This window comes from Grampus griseus (genome assembly GCF_964374135.1).
Source record: "Grampus griseus genome assembly, chromosome: 11".
Classification (NCBI taxonomy): domain Eukaryota; kingdom Metazoa; phylum Chordata; class Mammalia; order Artiodactyla; family Delphinidae; genus Grampus; species Grampus griseus.
This window is the reverse complement of record NC_139005.1, coordinates 91,362,143-91,371,521: the sequence shown is the minus strand read 5'-3', so window position 1 is coordinate 91,371,521 and position 9,379 is coordinate 91,362,143. Positions and strand designations below refer to the sequence as shown.

General features: G+C 49.9%; 1 protein-coding gene across 1 annotated transcript in view; it reads left to right on the top strand.

Annotated features, from left to right (window-relative positions):
* The first annotated feature begins 5,785 nt into the window (after positions 1 to 5,785).
* The window catches only part of MYH9 (myosin heavy chain 9), a 93,208-nt gene continuing 89,614 nt past the window's right edge, over positions 5,786 to 9,379 (top strand). Inside the window, exon 1 of the mRNA XM_082666068.1 lies at positions 5,786 to 5,971. The gene's annotated coding sequence lies outside the window, so the exon portion shown is untranslated. The remainder of the gene's footprint in view (positions 5,972 to 9,379) is intronic.

Here is a 9,379-nt window from a genome sequence, read left to right as displayed (position 1 = left end):
TTTCAGAATGTCATGTAGTTGGAATCATATAGCAGGCAGTTTTTTTCATATTGGTATCTTTCACTTAATAATATGTGTTTAAACTTCCTCCACGTCTTTTCATGGCTCCAGAGTTCATTTATTTTTAGTGCTAATATTTCATTGTCTGGATGTACAACAGTTTATCCATTCACCTACAGAAGGACATGTTGGTTGCTTCCAAGCTTGTGCAATTATGAATAAAGCTACTATAATCATCTGTGTGCAGGATTTTGGGTATATGTAAGTTTTCAACTCCTCTGGGTAAACACCAAGGAGCACAATTGCTGGATCATACGGTAAGAGTACATTTAGTTTTGTAAGAAACCACCACACCGGCTTCCAAAGTGGCTTTGCATGCCCACCAGCAATCAACGAGAGTTCCAGTTGCTCCACATCCTCAGCAGCATTTGGTGTTGTTAGTGTTTTGGATTTTGGCCATTCTAATGGGTGTGTATCGGTGGCTCATTGTTGTTTAAAATTGCATTTCTCTGACAACATATGATGTGGAGCATCTTTTCATATGCTTATCTGCCCTCTGTATATCTTTTTCTGTTAAGGTCTTTGTCTTTTTTTTTTTTTTTGCGGTACGCGGGCCTCTCACTGTTGTGGCCTCTCCTGTTGCGGAGCACAGGCTCCGGACGCGCAGGCTCAGCGGCCATGGCTCACGGGCCCAGCCGCCCCACGGCATGTGGGATCTTCCCGGACCGGGGCACGAACCCGCGTCCCCTGCATCGTCAGGCAGACTCTCAACCACTGCGCCACCAGGGAAGCCCGTTTTTTTAAAAAATAAATTTATTTATTTATTTTATTTTTGGCTGCCTTGTGTCTTTGTTGCTGCGCGCGGGCTTTTCTCTAGTTACAGCGAGCGGGGGCTACTCTTCGTTGCGGTGCGCGGGCTTCTCATTGGGTGGCTTCTCTTGTTGCAGAGCACAGGCTCTAGGCGCGCGGGCTTCAGTAGTTATGGCACTCGGGCTCAGTAGTTGTAGCTCACGGGCTCTAGAGCGCAGGCTCAGTAGTTGTGGCACACAGGCTTAGTTGCTCCGCAGCACGTGGGATCTTCCCCGACCAGGGCTCGAACCCGTGTCCCCTGCATTGGCAGGTGGATTCTTAACCACTGCACCACCAGGGAAGCCCCATTGTACTGTTGATAGCCTTTTCTCTTCCTAGTTTTTGGCTGTGTTAAGCTGCTGTGAACATTTCCTTCTTTTAAATTTTATTTATTTATTTATTTTTGGCGGCAGTGGGTCTTCGTTGCTGCACGCGAGCTTTCTCTATTTGCGGTGAGCAGTGCGCGGGCTTCTCATTGCGGTGGTTTCTCTTGTTGCAGAGCATGGGCTCTAGAGCACAGGCTCAGTAGTTGTGGTGCACGGGCTTAGTTGCTCCCCGGCATGTGGGATCTTCCCCGACCAGGGCTCGAACCCGTGTCCCCTGCATCGGCAGGTGGACTCTCAACCACTGCGCCACCAGGGAAGCCCTAACTTGCATTTTATAACTAATGATGTTTAGCACCTTTTCATTTGCTTACTGGCTAGTTATTTTTTATGTAGTACTCATTCAAGTCTGCCCATTAAAAAAAATTGGGTTGTCTGTCTTTTTCTTAACATAGATGTTCTTGATAAATTCTGGATACACACCCTTGGTTATATATAATGTACTGTAAATATTTTCTCCTAGTCTGTGGTCTGATTTTTCACTCTCTTAAATGTATCTTTTGATGAATGAAAGTGCTTAATTTTAATGAAGTTTTAGTTAACAATTTTTCCTATGGTTCCTATTCATAATTTTTGTGTCTTAAAATCTTTTTGCCTACTTCAAGGTCATGAAGAACTTTTTTCTAGAAGTTTTATTGTTTAGTTTTCACATTTAGGTCTTGGATTCAGCCTAAACTATTTCTCTCAAAAGTATAAGACAAGGGGTAAAGATTCATGTTTCCATGTGCAGATAGGTGATTGACCTAGAACCAGTTATTAAAAAGACCATCTTTTCCCCATTTATTTTGCAGTGGCACCTTTGTAATAAATCAGATGACCATATATATATGTGGATCTCTCAATTTTATTTTAAATATGTGTGTGTATAAAGATTTGAAGGAAATAAGATTTGTTAACAGTTGCTACAGTGTGGTGGTAAGGTTGTGGGTGGTTTTGATTTGTCTTCTTTTTGGTGTTTTTCTACACCAACCGTAATACTATTTTAATACTCAGACAAAAGAGATAAAATATTTTTCTAAAATATTACGAGGGTAGACACCATTGAGGGTGCAGGTTCTGGGAGATAGAGGAAGGGTTAGGCTGGACAGTAAGTAGGAGGGCTTCCTGCTTTAGGGAAGAATCCAGGCTAGTAGATGGGGAGGAGAGAATTCAGAGTTTATCTGACAGGTTATCTTCTGAGTGACCTCAGTTTCCAGGAAAGGGTGGTGTTGGAGACTGAGGGTGAGGAAAATGGAAATGATCATTTTCCATAATGTTGTGTTGTAAGTACACATTGTTAGCGGTTTATAAAACACTTATAAGCCTGCTTCTGTGTTCCTCCCAACAGTTCTGCGGACTGGGCAAGCCCCCGTGATTACATCCATTTTATTTATTTAAATGTATTTATTTTTATTTTATTTATTGTTGGCTGTGTTGGGTCTTCATTGCTGCACGCGGGCTTTCTCTAATTGCCGCGAGCGGGGGCTACTCTTCGTTGAGGTGCGCGGGCTTCTCATTGTGGTGGCTTCTCTTGCTGTGGAGCACAGGCTCTAGGCGCTTGGGCTTCAGTAATTGTGGCACACGGGCTCAGTAGTTGTGGCTCGCGGGCTCTACAGCGCAGGCTCAGTGGTTGTGCATGGGCTTAGTTGCTCCGTAGCATGTGGGATCTTCCCGGACCAGGGCTCAAACCCATGTCCCCTGCATTGACAGGCAGATTCTTAACCACCGCGCCACCAGGGAAGTCCCTACAACCATTTTACAGATAAGGAAACAGATGCTCTCTGATTCCTCTTCAAGCATCCACTAAGGACCATTTTATGCCAAGCCTTGTGTCAGTTCTGGGTCCACAAATAAGTCATACTTCCTATCTGCCCTCAGGCAGCTCCTAGCAGAGAAAACAGTTAAGTACATGGACAATTAAAATCTAGTGTGTAAAAAAAAAAAAAAAATCTAGTGTGTAAATACTATGAGAGATAAATTCAAGATGATGTAGGGGTGGACTTCCCTGGTGGTGCAGTGGTTAAGAACCCTCCTGCCAATGCAGGGGACATGGGTTTGAGGCCTCGTCCGGGAAGATCTCACATGCCACAGGGTAACTAAGCCCGTGCACCACAACTACTGAGCCTGTGCTATAGAGCCCGTGAGCCACAACTACTGAGCCCGCATGCCACAACTACTGAGCCTGCGTGCCACAACTACTGAAGCCCACACGCCTAGAGCCTGTGCTCCGCAACAAGAGAAGCCACTGCATGAGAAGCCCACGCGCTGCAGCACAGAGTAGCTGCTGCTCGCTGCAACCAGAGAAAGCCGGTGCAAAGCAATGAAGACCCAACACAGCCAAAAATAAATTAATAAAAATAAATTAATAAAAATAAATTAATTAAAAATAAAGGTGACGTGGGGGTGAGTCTTTTTCTCCCAGTTTTGAAAAAATTATGCAAGTGATATATGTGTTAGAAATACAGATAAGAAAAAGAAAAAAATCAGTCACAGTCCTTCTGCCAAGACATAACCCCTACTTACACTTTGATATAATGCCTTTTAAACCTCGTTCTCTCTCTGAGACATACATACATGTACACACATAACACACACACAAACATTATGAAAAAATAAATGAAATCCTGCTATCATAGCATTCTATAATTTGCTCTTCCTCACTTAGTATATTTTAAGTCAGTAAATACAAATCTAGATACAATTTTTGATGACTTTCTGGGTAGTATTCAACATGTGGATGTATTAAAATTTATTCAACCTTTTACACTGTACATTTATTTCTAATATTTAATGACTATAAACAATGTTATAAAGAACTTTTAAACCCATCTTGGTGCACTTTTCCAGTTATTATTTTATGATTAATTATCAGAGAAAATTGATCAATTTATTTTCCCACCTGTATCTCTAAACCTGGCTAACAGTGGACATTTTTATTTATTTATTTTTTTAATTTGATAGGTGGAAAATGGCATCCCGTGTAGTTTTGTTTGTATTTCAGATGACTAATTTTTTCATAATTACGGGTCATTTATATTTCTTCTCTCTTTTTTTTTTTTTTTTTTTTGCAGTACGCGGGCCTCTCACTGTTGTGGCCTCTCCCGTTGCGGAGCACAGGCTCCGGACGCGCAGGCTCAGCGGCCATGGCTCACGGGCCTAGCCGCTCGGCGGCATGTGGGATCTTCCCGGACCGGGGCACGAACCCGTGTCCCCTGCATCGGCAGGCGGACTCCCAACCACTGCGCCACCAGGGAAGCCTTATATTTCTTCTCTTTTAATAGCCTGTTCCTTTTTGGGCTATTTTTATTTTGGAGTATTGGGGGTTTTTCTTATGGAAGCAGAAGAGCTCTTTACATATTGTTGATAATAATTCTTTGTCACAGAGTTGCAAAATCTTTTTTCCAGTTTTCTCTTGCCTTTAGATCATACTTTTTTTGAAGCTCATTTGGGAGAATAGTCATGATAGGAAGAACATTCCAAAAGGAAATAGTAATGAGAAATTTGCCCTCTTAGATATAAAATGTATTATAAAGCTACCATCCTTAAAGTATTGTGGAACTGGCACAGGAACACACAGAAGGGTCACTGGATACAACTCAGAAACAGATCCAAGAATATATGAGTTCGGTAGGTGATGGTGGTGTGTGGATAGCTGGCTATTACAAAAATTATATTCGATTTCTTTCCCACTCCAGAATTCAAATGAATTCCAGATGGATTAAAAATGTAAAAAAATCTTAAAAAAACAAAATTAATCCTCTTGTGTGGGCAGTAACCAGGGGAAAAAAATGCGCTTTGCCTACCTAAAAAAAACCCCCCAAAACATTTTGCAACAAATACCCGAAAGGAAGTGTGCGAGTTAACCACGTGGAGGTAAAGAGAGGCTCGGAAGGGCACTCCAGGCTCAGGGAACCCGTTCGTGCAAAGGTCTGGAGGCTGAAAGACGGCAGCATGCCCACTCCAAAGAGCGGGTCAGAAATCGAACTTAGGGAGCACAAAACGGATCCGGGGCTGAGTCCAGGTCCGCCCCCACAGACCTTCTTAATTGTAAAATAGCACTTTTCCCATATATGGTACTTAATGTCTGTTCTGGTAGAATGACATGGGTCAGGGAAAACAGCTCGCGGGGCGGGGTGTCAGAAACCCGGACTTCCCCAGTCTGCTCCCGCCTGGCCTCGCCCTGGGTCAGGCAATGCGCCAAAATCCCGGCCGGGAGGCCTCTGAGAGTCTAATCCTCCTGATTGGACTCTCTCTGTGTCAATCCTCCTCCTGGAACCTGGTTGTTTGTTGGGCCCGCCCTAGGGGGCGGGGCTCCCGCCTAGGAAGCGCGGGGGAAGGTGGAGAGGGTGGAGGTGGGGGCGAATGGGGAGAATGAATTCCCACCCCTCTGTTCCCATAGGCTCCGCCCGCTGCCTTCCCACAGGTCAATATGTCTGTCCATCATGACCAGAAGCGGGCTGGAGTGGGTGAGACAACTCGGGAGGCGGATTCATCCCGCCAGGCTCCGCCCCGCAGCCGGCGCCCCGCTCGGAATGGGCCCGCGCGGAGAGGGCGGGGCGGGAAGGAGGCGAGGAGCAGAGCAGGGTGCGGTGAGGCGCGCATATCACCGCGGTTCCTGAGCAGGGTACCGAAGGCTGAGCGAGGCTGACCTGCTGCAGCTCCCGCCTCAGGCGCTCGTCCCATCCCGTAGTCGCCCGAGCGCTCGAGAAAGACCTCTCGGGAGAAGCAGCGCTTGTTCCCCGGGGCAGATCCAGGTTCAGGTGAGCGAGCCCCACCGGCGGGTCCCGCCCCAAGCAGGCGGGCGGCTACGGGACGCGCGGCGTCTGGGGCAAGCGGGCCGATGTGTGGTTCTTGGCCTCCGCGCAGCCGGCGACCGGCGCGGGCGGGCGCGAAAGCTGCGGGGCCGGTCCGGGGCACCGCATCCTTCGCTCCGGGAGGGTCTCCGGGACCTCTGCGCGGACGCTCCGGGAAGGCGCCGTTGGAAGCGAGGCCTCGTGGAGCAGAGGAAGGCTTCGGGGCCGAGCGCTCCCCGGAAACCCTCCGTTCCACCCGCCCCCTCCCGCTGGCGCACTCCGCCAGCCGGGCACCCGGGAGCCTCGACCTCCCCCTGCTGTCGGGGCAGGCGCCCCGCCCTCGCCTCGCCCAGTGCCCAAGTTGGGCAAACTTTTTAACCCCTTCTGGGGAGCCTCTGTCCCTTGGACCCAGCCGCACGGGTGAGGGTAAGGTGGGAGGCTCGGGGCGGGGGTTCCTTTGGAAGTTGCCGGGCGTTTTCGAAACGGAGGTAACGGGTAGGCGGGGACCGTTTGGCAACTGTCAGGGCGTCTTCCTGAGTCAGAATCGGAGAATCCTGCTGCAGACATTGCGCTCTGCTGTTTCACCCCTCCGCTCCAGACTTCCTCATTCGGCCGGCTGCGATCGGCTGGGCGGAGGAGGGGAACCGGGAGAGGTGCGGGTGGGTGCATGGGAAGGGGTACCCGGCGGAGACCGCGGCTCGAGGCAGGAAAGACTCCCCTCCTCCCCCACAGATCCTCATCCGTTGACTTTTGACTTCTGCTCCCCGGGAGAGGAAGGCCCGCACCAATGTCCGCGGCCCGGCGCGCACCTGATTCCAGCGCACCTGCGGGCCGCCCCAGCAGGGCGGGGGCGGGGAGAGCTGGGCCCTGCTCCTCTAGGATCCGGCCTGGGCTATTGCATCGTTCCCGTTTGGGCCAGATCCGGGGTTTTCTACTTACCTCCCACCCCCACCCCGCCCCATTTGTCCCTGTGCAGGGTCCTCACCCCACGCTATCCTCGGGCCACGCCGAGGGCGGGACTGCATCCCCCCCATCGCATGCCTCCCGAGAACCCCGGTGTCTCAAACAGGCCAGGTACCCTCCTGGACCAGGTTGTCGGCTGTCTTGAGGCGGGGGCAGGGCGAGCGTCGGGGCTGCTGTCTGCGGCCCCACCCAGCCGGTGTGGGGAGAAGGTTCCCGGGAAGTCCCAGGTCCTGGGGACGGGCGGTTCTCTCCGCTGGGCACTTGAGAGGCCCAGTCGCTTCTCGGTTCAGTGCACCCTTTCCTGGGTTTAACAGGATCGCAAAGTAACGAGTAACTGTCGAAGGGGAAGAGCCTTAGCGCCTTCCTGCAACACTGTGGCCATTTCTGACTATCTGAGCCTGTAACCTCACCGGGTGCTTTATTCCCTTTTTGGTAGGGAGGGAGGCTGCCTTAAGGCCTATTTAGACAGTCACTTGATTAATATTAGTCAATCTACGTACAAGGCTGCTAGGGGTGGGGGGCGGGTACACAGATGTGTAACTGAGCAAATATTTAACTGGCTTCTCTGTGCCAGGGACTCTGCCAGGTGGTAGGGGGGTGAGGTTGAGCAAGACCTGGCCCCTGCCCTGGGGCATCTAGGGGAGAGCTGAAACAAATCTTCAGATGACTCTAATGTGAGGCAGAGATGACAGAGACTCTAGAAGGGTGCTGTGAGTCATGGGGATTGGGAGAAGGGAGCCAGCCTATCCGTGGGGGAACCCAGAGGCCTCTGCCCAGGGGCAGTTGACAGTCCTCAGGGGGAAATAGTGGCCCAGTGACTGAAATACAAAAGCAGCCTGTGATGAGTGTCCCAAGCAGGCCGCAGACAAAGGACTCGAGGAATTCTGAGAGGGGGCCACTACTGTCTGGGATGAGGAGGGAAGCCGCCCCCAGGAAGGAGGACGTTGCAGGTTTGGCAAACCAGGCAAGCATTCAGTGTCGGGAAAGTGAGGACTCATTTAGTGGATAATTGAGGGGTAATTAAAAACATCAAGAGATTGCTCCATGTAATTTGAGAGCTGCTGTGCCCCCAGATGGCTGCAGGGTGACACTGAAAAGCTCTACTCTTCACATTCAGCAAGTCCCGGCAGTGCCCGTGGGCAGATCCAGGTGCTGGGATTGGCATGCTCTGTTTGGGGAAGGGCAGCCCAAGAGGTGCATTCTGTGGGGCTCCTAGTCTGAAGGGCATTTGAGGGTAGAGGAAAGAGAGGGGCAGGGCTTTCTGGTTTTTATTTTTTATTATTTTTTTATTTTTATTTATTTATTTTTTTGTGGTACGCGGGCCTCTCACCGTTGTGGCCTCTCCTGCAGCGGAGCACAGGCTCCGGACGCGCAGGCTCAGCGACCATGGCTCACGGGCCCAGCCGCTCCGCGGTTTGTGGGATCTTCCCGGACCGGAGCACGAACCTGTTTCCCCTGCATCGGCAGGCGTACCCCCAACCACTGCGCCACCAGGGAAGCCCTATTTTTTATTTTTAAACTTTTTAACCTAAGGGGTTGGAGATGGGACAACTTCCCTCTTACAGGATGAAGGACGCATGTTAATCACAGCCTGCCTCTTGCCCGTTTTTGCTCCAGAAAAAAACAAAACAAGGATCTGTTGAGGGCTTTTTAAAGGGAGAAAAGCGCACTCAAAAATGCTGCATTGTTGTGTTGCCTGGTAGAGGGTATTGCTAGAAGCCAGGCTAGCTGTGCTTTCTTCACTTCCTCTTCCAGCTAATCCTTCCATAAAGTACTTAAGACAGCCTTTACCAGCTTGACATCTTTATTTCAAAGGGAGAGGAGGGCTTGGCTGTTGTTTTCCTGTGAGCCTGGCCCTACCCTTCTCTTGGAGGGGGAGAAAGAGAAACCCAAGGCAAAGGGAAAAAAGAAAAAAAAAAAATCCGTGCCTTGACAGCTTCCTCCCAAGCATCATGTTCCAAAAATATTTAGAATAACAAAATCTGTGTGTCTTCTTAATTAAACAAACGTCCTAATTTGCTGAGCATAATACAGCATCTCTGCCCTCAGGGGCAGGAAGTGCATTTTCCCTTTGTGCAGCCTCAGAGAGTCACTGCCTCTCGGCTTTAACCCTTGGTGTGCTGAGCCCCTGGGCTTAAGCCCTCTGGTGACAATGGCGTGGAACCCCGGCTGCCCCCTGGGAAGCGGTGAGCCTGTGACTTATGGAATCCCGTTCTTGAGAGCTGGGAAGAGTGGGGTCGTGAGCTTTGGCACTAGGCAGAGTTCAGCTCCCGACGCTGCCACTTTATGACTGTAGGCAAGTCATGTCACCTCCCTGAGCCTCAGTGTCCTCATCTGTAATATGGGAATCATGGTGCTTCTCCTGCAGGGTTAGATGTAAGAACTAAAAGAAATAAAGGATATAAAGGGCCT